Source organism: Platichthys flesus, chromosome 7, assembly GCF_949316205.1.
Source record: "Platichthys flesus chromosome 7, fPlaFle2.1, whole genome shotgun sequence".
NCBI lineage: Eukaryota > Metazoa > Chordata > Actinopteri > Pleuronectiformes > Pleuronectidae > Platichthys > Platichthys flesus.
This window is the reverse complement of record NC_084951.1, coordinates 17,162,199-17,176,873: the sequence shown is the minus strand read 5'-3', so window position 1 is coordinate 17,176,873 and position 14,675 is coordinate 17,162,199.

Genomic DNA, 14,675 nt, shown 5'->3' with positions numbered 1-14,675 from the left:
GCTTGTTATGTTATGTTTTGATCTCATACCACAGTGCAAGAATTTTTTCATTTTCCAAATTGGTTACTGTAAAATTTGTTATTGTTTGTTATTGTTATTTTTATCCATAAACAAGTAATAGTCAGATGAGTCAGGAATACCGGGACAAATCCAAGTGAGCCACCGCAAAGTTTCAGTTCCATGTTCTGGAACTGGGCTAACTGGCCTCTCACAGCCAAGAATAAACCTCATCAACTCTCACCAACCCCTCTCTCTCTCTCTCTCTCTCTCTTGCTCTCTCTCGCTCTCTCTCTCACTCACACACACTCACAAGCTCATACCATAATGGTGCTCTAGACTGCACACGGAGTGCTAGTCACAGACAAGTTCTCACATTTCCCAAATGCTTACATTCCACTTGTTAGCTTGTCTTGCCCCAGTCCAGAGTTTACACAGTCAGACCAAGCCAAACCAGGGTCTGACAGGGCGACATCCAAGGCTTTACAGCTTTGATGGATATACACACACACACACACACACACACACACACACACACACACAGAGAGAGATGAATCAGGTGGTATTTGTGTCTCTAGAGTCTAGACGAACACTTGTAAAGCTGGGGCAGTAAAGCTCTCTAAGACACACCTTGAGGGAACACAGAGGAGGAAGACTTCAAAACAATCAAAGAGTCACTACAAAGCCCATGTGGTTTGACCGATTCCTCTTAAGGTCAGATTATTCTCGTGAAGTGACGGGTGCAGTTGTGAAACTTTTGTTATTTCCGAGCCAGCAGGGCTGACTGCTTACCGACTTGTTTCATACAGATGACAGCTCTGTGATTGACTGTGTATCCATACAGAAAGTATGCATGTATTTACAGTAAATCCCTTCTCACCTGGATATTAATGTAAGGTAGCTAATAAAGTGGTCAATTCAACTGTCAGAATGTTTCATTTCGCTGACATATTTCTTTTTGTGTTCCCTTTATCATCCTCAGCACAATTAGCATGGCTCACTTCCATGTGAAATAAAGCACATAGCCTATCAGACTATTCTTACTTAGTTTTGTGTGATGATAATTAATGAAAATAGATAAGAAATGATTTTACTTTTAATCACTTGATACTTTTCACATATAAAAGTAAGAACCTGTCAATAAAACTAATTCCTCTCAAGCACCAGAAATATAGAATAATATGATTCTCAAACACACTACTTAGAGTGAATTTAATTCATAATACCATTATTAATACACTATTTATTAATTGTAAAAACATGTATGCTTGTATGTCAGTAAGAGTCCTTGCCAGTATAGAAGTACTCTCATATATGTGTGTACTCTTACATGTGTATAGTAGAGAGTTCCTGATACGCTGGTTGTTACTTGCAGGTTTTGAGGAAGCTTTGGTTCATAAGTGTCTTTTGCTGCCCTCAGGTGGTCAATACTAATCCTGCAGTGGCACACCAGATGGAAAAAAAAACATATGCAATCCTATTTGTCCAAAATGGCAACATCATTCACAGAAATTATTTATCGTCCGACTTTGCATTGCTGTAATGTACTTCACCTCTAATACTCAACATATCAAACCATGAGTAATTATGATCTGGTATTATCGAAATCCACACGGTCCCCTCGACTCCCTGTGTGGCAGTTTGAGACTGACGGCTATTGGCTGCTATCAAGATCAAGCTCCCCTATCTCCATTGATACCGAGCTCCCCTCCTCTGCCCTCCCAGTCCCCTGGCTCTCTCCAGTCCGGCCGGGGTGCACGTTTAATGGGCAGCTCTGGAAACCCAAACCCTCATTACCTCCCTCATTACTCCTCGCTGTACAATGGGAACCTGTTTCTTGGCTTTCACCCCTTTGCCAGAGAAAACACAAGCGCTCACACAGACACACACACACACACACACACACACATGCCCAAATGCACCTCATGCCCTCGTCCGTCTCTTTTTTATTCCTGCGGGCTCTCCCTCTCTCCCTCTGGTCCAAGATCCCGGTGATCAGGTGTCTGCGGTTCTTTGTCTGTGCTTTTGTTCTGGAGGACAAAGACAGGCTGTCTCCCCCTGCATCCCTTTTCTTTCTTTCTTTTTTAAATCTACTCCAATTTTTTTTTTAACCACAATGCTCCTAACTATTTCCTCCACTTCTGTAGTATTCAACACTTTTTAACTTGATAATGCTGCTTTAGGTTGAGACTTCACTGTTCAGTTTCCTTTACGTGCCACTGGAGAGCAGCAATGGTCCCCATGTGGCTGGAGCAACATTTGGGGAACAGTACTTGCGAGTTGCAGCCTGAGCCTTTGTGGTTTGTGAAGCCCCAGATCAACTTCTTGAACCGCAAGACTTCATCGTTAAGCTGCGTGGACTCAGCCTGTCTGTTTGAGTGTCGTGCTGTATTCGGCCAAAAGGTTCTGAACAATGTTCGTGTCACTTGCCTGTTGTGTGTTGTTGGAGCTGCTGTAGCTGAGCTGCTCGACGTGGGAAAAACATCTCTCTAGAGTCTCTTTAAGATTATGGTACTTATCGTTCAGTGATCCGAGAGGGTTCAAGTTACATCTGTACAGTACAAGTACACAGAGCCACATTCATGTGGTTTCTCAGAATGTGTGTAACTATGTGCTTGAGTCTGTCTCTCTCCATGGGAGGGGGGGGGGGGGGGGGCACTCAGACACTCAATGTGAAACTGGAGCTCGTCAACATTAATGCACACATCAGGTCCTGCAGGCTCATCCGTCTACAGTATATGTTCAGCTGTTTTTGCCAGGTTGTCATAACACAGCTTTCACTAATGGAGCTGCATTTCATTTCGCTAGTGGCAACATTATAACAGAACCTGGTCAAGCCTGGAGTGTCTGTTGAGGGTGGAGGAAGAACAAATGCATGGGCCTAGCATCAGGGTTGAGCCGAACATATCCAAAAACGTGTCCTCTATGTAATCAGAGTGCAGCATTACTGGTAGATTGAGTTATTTCTCTCCCAGACCCATCCAACGACCTAAGGATGAATGTATCTGCATGATTTGCAAAATATGTGTGTTGGACGAGACATGGTTGTGCTGGACATCATTTATTCAAACAAAACTTACTGCCATTGCATTTAGTTAATGTGTGTGTGTGTGTGTGTGTGTGTGTGTGTGTGCTCTATAAGCTGTAAAAGGTTTTAAAACATTTTAAGTTTGTGTTCCTTTGTGTAACATGCACGACACGATAATGAGTGAAACTTTTCAACTGTTGGACATTAGCTTTATTAATGTGTGAATGGGTGTTTTATACATCATAACATCACCATCATGCTGTCCTTTGTTGTTTTTCTGCCTCCAAACATTGAAATAGCTATTCTCTTTAGTTAATTTTTGACTTTGATTGCGTCGCTGTCACACAAAGACTCAGCTGGTTGCCTGAGGTGTAATTCCACCATGAATAATCATGAACAAAAACAAAGCAACGTCTCACCACCCTCAGAGCACGCACATGCAAATGCACACAAACTACCACACACAATCTGACTCCCACATAGAAGCACACACACAACAAACAAATACACACATATATATATACGCATATATACGCACACATAGAGGACATAGCAACAGAGGATGTTTCAAACATCAGAGCTCCCTCACGCAAAAATCTGCCGCCAGTCCTGGAAAAACAGTAAACTGGGTCATGAAGGAAATACTGGTGAGTTGGTTTACCACGGCAGCACATGTGGGCTGGTTTGTTTTTCACACACAAACACACACACACACACACACACACACAAACACGCACACACACACACACACACACACATACAAAAACACACACACTGTGTTAGATTTCCAGTCCAGAGCTAACCCAGACCAAAACAAACAAAAAATGGAAAAATAAGCCTAGTATGCATGTGTGTGTGTATGTGTGTGTGTGTGTGTGTGTGTGTGTGCGTGTGTGTGTGTGTGTGTGCACCTGCACATCTGTCTTATGTGTAAGTGATTGTGTGGCAGATTTCCTTTCGTGCCACGGGGTTCTAATTACCAACTTCTTTCCATCCCTGCTTTGCTTTTTGCTGGTATGAAGGAGTCATATAAAGTCAACTTTTAAACATGAGCTCAACGTGTTTAAGACACTAATTACGTATGACTAATGACTAAAGCTTTGCCAGGAAGTGATGTGTTACAGGCTTTTTTTAACTGAAAGGGAAGGATTTGGTAAAGTGTGAACAAGGGAGACAGAGATAGAGGTAAAGAAAATCTCAATCTTTGAGCAAATCAACACCAAGCAACATCTGACTTGTCTCTCCAATGGGAATGGATACAGTCGGCCTTTACTCCCAGGTCCAATGACTCTGCATAGGTTACAGGTTTTCATCACATCCATCTCTGCTTTGCAGTGATGGTTTTGTGTTTGTACAAAGTACAAGAGGGAGATTGCATGTTTCAGGGTCTACCACATGAATTAGGATACCAACCACCAGTTGATGTAAGTGGATGTTAGCGACCTTCTTCGCGACAGTCTTGATAATGATGCAGCACCACAGTATGACAGGCATCAAATATCCCCGCAATTGTCTCAAAAAGCCATGAGTGTTTGTGTATAACAGTTTTAACATCTTGGTAACCACAAGCGACAAAACATTTGTTTTCTTATATCTATATCTATATTTATTAAATCGTGCAAGATGGAACACTGGCAAGACAACTCCTCTACTGGCAATGGAGATAGGAGGCAATTCCTTCTCTTAATGGGGTTATCCGTGTGAACAAAGCCTTTGTATACCTGTTAAAAACTCGTTTCCCAGCTGTTCACTGTTTAAAGTCAGACTAGTTTCTTTCATCACACAAATTGAATGTTTCTCCACACAAAACACTAACAGTGATCACTCTTGTAGGTTTTTCAGGTCCAGTCGACATGTTGACTAATCTCTATTACCAGCGGTGAATTATACGAATGCAGAAAAATCGCTCGCAGCCACGCAACCTTGTCCCTCACCAACAGACTCTGGAAAACGAATAACTGTGTTATGTGTCATCATCCTTTATTGTCTTCGCAGCTGCTCATCACAGATCTGCATTCCTCTCAGTATTTAGAGGAGGTAGTGTTGACTTGTTCTACCTTTGAACGTGTGACATTGTGCATTACCAACCCTGAATTATCAGCTGCTGCTTCCCAGCTCTCAGAGCGCGCAGAGGGAAGGTTGAGGAGGAAGGCAACTGTGGCATGGAGGACGGGCAGGCGAAGAAAAGGATGTAAATCTGCATTTAGGACCAGAGCGGCTCGACATGTGTTGCACGAAACAACCGTTTGTTTTTAGAGAGACACGAAAGGGCCGTGAGCTCTTTGCCAGCAGCAGCACCAGGTTTCCTCCCTCTTTTCCAAAAACACTGCTATTTAGCCCTGTGCTGTTTGAAACGAACCGCGACCCTCTGCTCTCCTCTTTCAACCACCGAGTTAAATAACAAAGTGAATACCTGCCTTTATTCCTCCTCTCTTTTTTGGTCCGTCTCTTCTCCGTCGCCCCTTCCAGTCACATCACTCTCCTTTGTCATGTTCTCCACACCTTCGTCAGCTTCTTTCTCTCGCTCCCTCTGCCTGTTCTAATCAGTGCCTGTGGTAAATAATTCACTCAGTACGGTGTGGACTGAAACTCTTTGATTGGCAGCTTTATCCTCCTGTCTCTTACATTATTAACATACCTCTATCAGGCATAGCTGCTAAGGTATAAAGGCCATTACACACCAGAGAGGAGTCAGCTGTTTCATGCAAAGACCACCAAAATACACCTCCTAAATCTATTCCTCCTTACATCCCTGATTTCTCCTTTGTCTTTGGTTTGGTTCCTCTTGAATGTCACTGCTCAAACGGAAGTACACAGAGCTGAACTAATGAGTGTCAGGTGGCCTTTCAATATGTGCTTAGTTAGTCTGGAGGCTACGCTAATAGACATAGAAGGCAAGTGTATTTGTGGTGCCTCTGTTGGAGAGTCCAATTAAATTAAATGCTGAGTTTTTCACATTTTTAGCAAAAGAATAAACAGAGAAGCCTGATATGCACCTGATGAGGCTTTTCAGATAGTTAGACCCGAATTAATGTTGTAAAAATAAAGGATAATACACTTGCGGTAGGAAAAAGAGAAAATAAATATAATATGAATAACCTCAATAATCATTATGACTGAAGGATACGCCAGTGAGAGATACAGTTCAAGAAAACACTCTCCCAAGAACAGTCACGGCTCCTGGTGTTGTAATATTTTAAACATATCTGTTATGATAAACGCTGATGAGAGCACACAAACTGTGCATGTACACACAGTACACACCCATGACAGACCTGTAATGGGAGCAGTGTGGATGAGCGGTGAGCAAATTTAAAAATGAGACAGAGGTTGAGAAATGGAGGGAGCGCGGGGGAGACACAATAGAGGACAAAATGACTCCAGATCTTATAGAGATTGAGGCCACCTTGGCTGCAATGTAATTGAGCTTTAACTGTGTCATTCACTGTGCATGGGCTGTGTGGGTCGGTGTGCATTTCCGTGCATTAGTGTGTGCGCATGTTTTCCTTTTTCTTTTTTTTCTTTTTGGTGGAATTCAATTTACACTGTCTCACATCCCCTGGATGCCCGAGGACGTCATCCGTCAAATATGGTGGCTGGGGGAGGTCAGTGGTGGGTGGGTGCGTGTGTCTCTGCACCACGTCAATGTGTGGGTCTTTTGTGCGGCAGTTTTTATTTGCTCCGATTCCTCCAGCTTCTCAGGCCTTCCATGGGCTCAGTGCTATTAGCCTTTAGCCTGTTCTGAATGGAGAGAAAGAACAAAACACCCAATGTACTTACACTATAACTTCAAACTCATAACACTTCCCTTCTCTTCTCTCCTGTCCTTTCTCTCCCCTTCTCTTCTCTTCTGAAAAGACATAGCACAGGGTCCAAGGACAGTAGGCCGGTGTCCAGCAGAGGTGAGTGAAGAGCACAGATGTACTGACTCTGAATCAGTGAATGGTGCTGCAAACTTATATAGGACTCATTCTGTTTCTATAGCAGTGTCCCGCTCTTAAATCATACCAGTTTCTGATCTGCTCAAAGAAATTATCATTGGTGCAGCCTGTATGGGTCCATCAGGTGCCACTGTCTCCTTGTGTGTGTGTGTGTGTGAGAGAGAGAGAGAGAGAGAGAGAGAGAGCGAGAGAGAGAGAGAGAGAGAGAGAGAGAGAGAGTGTGTGTGTTTGAGACAATCAAATCAGCAGCCTTTTATGGGAAGCTGTGATAAATTGGGTTAGTTCTTTCAACACATTGTCCTCTTTCGCAAGAGGGAACAGAAAGCTTGTGCATCTAATTAACAAGCACAGAATCACAGGCACACAATGTGCCAAATTACAATAAGTTTTAGAAAAGAGCAGTCACAAGAGAATCAGCGAATGTCTTTTTAGGTTGTATTACTGTAGAATGAGATATCTGTCCTCCGTTGCAGAACTAACGGAGCAGTGACAGCGAATGGTTTCTGCTGCCATTGGACTTCCTGGAGGTAAACACCAGTCATAACAGATTAAAATGGATCTTCCGCATCCATGGAACAAGTGATGAGTTTATCCTCCAGCAACACTCAAGTCGCATGAAAACTGTGTGACGAGGGAATTAACGGTAAAAAACGTCCCCCTCAGTTTGAAATACAATTTCCTCCCAAATTCCCCTTTTACTGTAATTAGTGCCAGACCTTCCTCCATCTTAATTTCCACTGTGGAATCACTTAAGAGCACGGCTCACATTTGCCTTTCAGAGGAGCCTCTCTCGTTACTGACTATAAACCTTCCTCGTCCTCATAGAGAAGACGCTCTGTTCCTTTCTGACACATAACTCCTGTGATGTTTGGCAACAACCAGTCAATGTTCAATGCTGTTCAGTGATCTTTCCTGTTTCAGTCATGTTCTTTCATTCGAAGGTCTACTGCACAGTCATTGGGTTTTGTGCTATTTACTCCTGAGTGTGCATTCTCTTGTACCATTATAAAATAAATATAAAATAAAATATAAATATAAATTATTGGTTACAAGGACAATAATAAGAATATTGACTTCCATGGTCATATATTTCAAACTTTTTTGTCACAGGTTCTTGTATGTTTCACTGCAGAATCCGCTGTATGTTTCCCCCTTACAAAGCTGATGTTGTCATTATCAGTGGTTAAAAATAGATCTCAATTAAATATTGACATTCTTTCCAGCATGGTGTGATTTTAAATACAGTTTAGAAAACGCATATGCCTTGACGTCAGGATTTAGACACGCACACATTTAAATATGTGTTCTCTGATCACAAGGGCAGAGATTTCTAAATGCCACAACTGAATAATTTATCAAGTCACCTTTCAGAGAGGTCAGGGATGGGGGTGAAGATGAGGAAAGGACAGCAGATGGGTGTGTTGAATGAATGACCGGCGAACAAGAGGAGAACCAAAATGGTGGTGGATAATAACAATAATGGACAAACACACACACACACACACACACACACATCACAAAACAAGATGTCACAGCTGTATTGTTTGGTGACTCTGATTCAACACTAAACAAATTAAGTGACAGCTTAGCTAATGACTGTTTTGAAATTGTGCATTAAATAATTGAAATAAAATGTACAGGTACTTTCAATTAAAAGAATATGAAAATCCTCCAAGTCACGACACACATTTATTTTGTTCTTCAGCCCAAATCAAACCATAACGATGATGCACTTGCAGAAGAGTGATACATTAAGTGAGTCAAAAAGAGTTCTTGAATTAGCATGAAGAGTCTGTAGGGCTGCTGTGTGCCTGTTATCACACCAATTTACTAATTATATATTTCAAACTATAGCAAATTTCTTATTACAATTTGGATAGTATTATAGTATATAACACATTTAAATGTTATGATTAAAACATGCAGAGCCCGTTTAACGGATTGATATTATGTATACAGCTCTTCAACCTCATCATCAATACACTGGGCCTGTTTTACTGTCTTCATGAGCCAGAGAGGTATACAAAACAATGTCTGCACACACTAAGAGTAGCATAGTCAGCAGACATTTATGATTTTTATTGACTAGAAAATATATCTATAAAAAGAAAAGCAATTCAAAGTTAAACAAATATTTATCCTCTTAATTTGCAGCCCTGGAAAGACCCAACATCTTTATTGAAAGGTAACAGTTTATCACGTAAAATTACTGAAAGTCATTACACTCTTTTAATTACTAATACCATTAATCATCTTTTTCAGACAAGGCAAAAGTGTGTTCAAATGTAATGACTTGTAGTTTGCTGGCGTCAACACTTTCCTTTTTAAAACCTGTGTCTTTCAAAAATAACCTTGATTCAATAGGAAGTCAGACGACATCCACCTTTTTAATTAAACACTAATTTGCATAAACAGTCATTACAGTGGGTTTTACAAAGACCTTTGTCAGCTGTTTAGATGACAACAGGTCTCGGGTGACAAACTCCTCATGTCTCTTTTAATACGTTAATGAAAGAAAGCGGCGGCTGAATCTGCACCATGGTCATGTTGACTGTGTGACCTTGCACTCAAGGGGATTTACAATTGCCTCTGCACACAGACGTACGTGCACATTTTTTGAGGTTGCGAGGTTTACTGCAGAGGGATGATTATTCAGGACTTGATCTTAATGTGACACAAAACATTTTAACAGGTGAAGAAAGAATAAGAATAAGAATAATCTCAAGGAGAAAAGTGAACGTTTGCTCGCTTGCTGTTGGCAAAGACAGGCTGACCCACTTATCGTGGAAGTGTGGCCTAAGAAAGAACACACGTGGAGGCCAGAGAGGCCACCAAGGAGCTCCAGCCACAAAGTGTGTGTGTGTGTGTGTGTGTCATCTTAGTTCTGCTAATGACTTATTGCCTCTGCCTCTGTGGGGTCCATGCAGGCTTTGAAAAGGTGTTGGACCTCCCACAGTACCATCACTCAAGCACACACACACACACACACACACACACACACACACACACACACACACACACACACAAACACACACACCCCCACACACACACACACACGCACACGCACATTCTCGGGTGCAAGCACCTTCCACTTCCTCTTTCATCTCTCTGTAAAACACAGCAGGAGAAATCCACAGTAAGGAAGTATGAAAAATGGGGATGACCAAGAGTTCATACTGGAGATGGATTCTGTCCATTCCAAACGATTCTTTATAACTAGACTGTTTGACATAATGATGTCATTACTGCACAAAAAAGGCCAAAGATAAAACTGACATATATGCAGTCGGACCAGCTGGAATTTTATCTCTATGCTTGTTCAATCGAGTGTCAGACCTGCTATGGGTGTGTCTGATGAGAGTGAAATATCTTATCAAGTGCTGAATGGTCTACAGAGGATGAATCCTGATCAATCAAAGTTTCTATTTTATGTGAAATATCTCGATATCTTCTCAGTGGATTTGAACATTATTTGGTACAGATATTCATGGTCCCCAGCGGATGAAGCCTAATAACTATAACTATATGGTGGTCCCTTGACTTTTTCTTTTGCGCCCCTGTGGGGTTGACATTTACATTTCTGACTGAAGTGTCTCAACAACTTTATGCCCAGAGTGTCGTTCAATTTAGTGCAAACATTCTTGTTCCCCTTGGGGTGAACCGTCATAACTTATTCAATCAGGTTTATTTTATTTATCAGGTATGAATTTTAATCTGACCAACAATTTTTTTTAACGAGCAAACATCTGCAGATCTGATGACGATCCCAGCAGCCTCAGCTTCTCAAGGCAAATTAGCCAGCATTAACATCCTACCATACTATATCACCATCATGAACACAGTGAATGTCACAAGACATCATTAGCGTGTTAGCATTGTCATTGTGAGCACGTTTAGCTCAAAGGTCGGTCAAGTACAAGCTCACAGAGCTGCTGTAGAAACTTGTTTTGGTCCATCGTTGACTCAGCTGATGTCTCAAAGCTGAATCTGAAGCGGCACTATTTTTTCAAGCGTCAGAATTGTATGGCTCCATCCTGCATCCGAAGGAAGTGGTTTTCATTTCCTGACAACATTATCTAAAGGTCATGTGATATCACTGAAACTGTGGACCTTCTGTAAATGTTTCGCAGTGGAAAACCGAGCTCTTGAGGAAACGGTTTGGTGTTTCACGCTGCCTCAACTCTACACGTTATTGATCCGGAAAACCAGGGTGATCCATCAGCATCTTAATTACTGGCGATGGGCTCATGTTCTTTTCTTGTTTTGACCACAATCGGTTATTTAGTCTGAGTAAGAATTTGTAAATACATACTGCACATTAACCCTGTAAATCCTCTCGCCTCTAGCAAGACAAAACAAATAATTAATTAAAAACCAATCGTATTAATCTGTGTCTGAAACGGTGTCTCCACATCCTGCGATGTGGAGGATAGTGTCTGGATGCACCGGAGCATATTGCATGGCGTGTACCTACAACCATCTGGACCAACTGGGGACACGGTGGCTTTTCCTGAGCGAGGCCGGGAAAGTCAGACAGCAGAGCAGAGAGGAACGTGCCAAACAGAGATGAACTGTAAACACAGATGGGCACAAATACGTTCCCTTTATAAACACATTCCAACAACAGATGCATTCGAATACATAAAACAACAGCCTGCAACTACCAAATCCAATTCAGCTAAAATAAATAACAAAGCTTTGATTTGGCAACATCAGCATACATATTGAAATATTGCATAATTTATCCTTTAAACAGTATTTTTTCATCTTTAAAGATAATTAGTGCTTCCGGCTCGGTACGAATTGCACCTACTTTTTCAAATTAGTGAGATGGCAGAAAAGTGATTCCATTAATAATCCTAAAATATATCAGAAATAATGTGAATTTCCATCGACCGTCCTCTCCATGGCAGCAGAAGAAGAAAGATAAAGCCGTGGACACTTGCTGCAGGCAGAAAGGAAAAGAGATTAAATACTTCGCCCCTAAGGAGAGGGCTGAAATATTAAAAAGTTGGGAAGATGAGGAGGGAAAAGATTAAGAGGTGTGGAAAGTGATGAGCGGAGGTGAGAGACATGGTGGGGGAGAATAGCATGTGAAGATGACGAGGAGGATGGAGGATGGAGGATGGAGGATGGAGGATGGAGGATGGAGGATGGAGGTGGGGCTCTCATACATCATGGCCTCCCCACATCTCTACAGCCAGAGCTGCCACCGAGAGACAGAATACGCATCCTTCTTCATATTTAATGGACTGACATGTGAGGTAACATGTGATGCAATTATTTAGCAGCTGCTCTCGTGGCTCCGACTCTCCAGTTGTGAGAAAGATTAGTTTTTTAAGTATGTATGTTCTAACTAGGACAGAACACAGAGACAAACACTAATTAATAGATCATTACAAGGATTTATAATTCATCAGAGTCCTGCGTGGTCTCCAGAGCTCCGATATGTAGAACACAGTCCTCCGCCTCCATCAACCTTGCAGTGTTTTCTCCTGCAAAAGGGAAGTTGTTGTTTTTCAGTAGCTGTCCTCATTCTGTTTCTAAATTGAACTGATGGTCGGCGTGCACAAAGCAGGGAAGCCCCGTCTCTCTCACTGCTGCAGCTGATATGCTGTGTTGGGACCACATCAATTATGCATACATATCGCCTGCCTCTACATATTCATATTTATGACATTCCTGTCATGGTGGAACCCTCGTTAACTTACCGTCTGAAAGCAATTCTACGCGAAAAGCAGATGTCTCGTTTTTTTATGGTGTTGGGAAAATAAGATGAAGCAAAGGTCGAATGGGTCATGTCTGCAAATATACTTGCTCTTTTTCCTTTTTTGTCCTTTTCACCACATGTGGTGGTGCACATGCATGAGTTGCCTGTATCCCCGCTGTGTGTGTCATCCAGGCTGCAGACAAGATCATCAGGCTCAGAGAACACTGGGTGTCAGACGTGTTCTTTCCTCTCCACCCGTACTTTTTCCACATCCCTCCTCGTTCTGTTGCCGGGGTTACAGCGGGACCTGATCCGGCTGCTGGCCAGACAGGCTTTGTTGTACAGATGGCCCTGTCCCCTCTCTCTCTCTCTCTCTCTCTCCCTCTCTCTCTCTCTCTCTCTCCATCTCTGCCTCCTCTGTGCCTCTGTCATGTGCAGCTGCACCCTGGCCCCGATATGCTAATATAAGCAGTTGATTAATTAGTACACACACACACACACACACACAAACACACACACACACACATACATTGTCTACTGGGCCTCCTCTAAATTTGTTAATAGTACATTCAGCACCCCTGTGTGCTTTTACTGTTCATGTGTGAGTGGAGAGGAAGGGGATGTTGGATGTGGGGGGTGGGGGGGGGGTATAGAAGACCCTGCTTGTAAAGGTGGAAGACTATGGTTGTCAAAGTATCTTCGAATGACAGATCACTGCATTGCATGGCAGTGAAACCTTCACAAGGTTTTCTGCTGGACTCCCAGGTCTGTCTGTGTTTACATGCTCTCGGGTCTGCCTGGATTTTCTCTTGGTTTTCTCCTTCGGCTTTGTCCGAATGAACTGAACAATCATACGTATTTTCTCCGGAGGACGTGCACGTGTGAATGCAAATGTCTGAGTGGGAGGCTCAGGATTATCTGCGGACCTTCTCCGCCTGGCCTCCTAATATAGAGTCGGTGGAAAATCAGGGGAATCCGATGTGTGAATCACAGTGAGTGAGTTGGCGGCATTGATGAAGCGTCTGTTACGCACGAGGCGCGACGAAGATGTGAAAGGAGTTTGTGGTGATAAGAGTTGACAATAGTGTTGTCTAGAAAATGATGAGACCTCCCCAGCGGAACCAATACGTCACTTCCTGCCTCTGTCTGCTGCAACACGTCTGTGACGAGAAACTCCCCCTGTGTTGTGAAAACAAACTGCAGGTAAACCCGAGACCCAATACTTCAGATTTTCTGGATAATGGCAGGAAGTGGAGACGTGTCAGATATCTTCATATACCGTCATTGAGCTGGACTATTGACTGGGTGTCATCCCCTAACGTTCTCTCCACAATTGAAGAGCACTTGGTTTGACTAGTTCAAGAATGGATCACCCTTATGAATCACTGCTTGTAAACATATGGTACAAACCTAATATGTGTACAGTAGTGTAGCCTACATGGGTAGGTGTTATGATCACAGCCTGAAAATGTCAGTATAAATGTTTTTATGGGATACTAAGAATTGACTTTCTCTCAAGTATACTGAAATATGTTATCGTGACATTGCCAATTTTTGTAGTATCAGCATTTTATCATATGCATGCAGTTAAACTGTGCAATTAGGGTCTAACTCCCTCTTGGTTCAAAGTGGTTACCATTCCCTGTCTTCTTCATGAATATTTGTCCTGGTATTGGAACAGTTTTAATGTGAGAGCTCATCAGTGGGATGAGGGGTAATGGGTTTTTTTTTTCTTCCATTACAGCTGTACTGGCAACACTGTGGTTGTTCATCAAATGTTAGTATTTCCAGATAAGATGGTCTAAAAGGTGAATTTTTTAGGGAAACTAATGCTGGTGTAATCTACTTGTGAGGTCAAAGTGTGCTACCACAATAAAGGCTGACCTGTAGGCGCTGGGGCAGGTTGCCTGATACATCATCCCAATCCTACATTTTCGCTTAAGGACATCAGCGTCACCCTTTTTCCAGGAAGTGTGTGAATGGAGGCCGCTGTGCATCC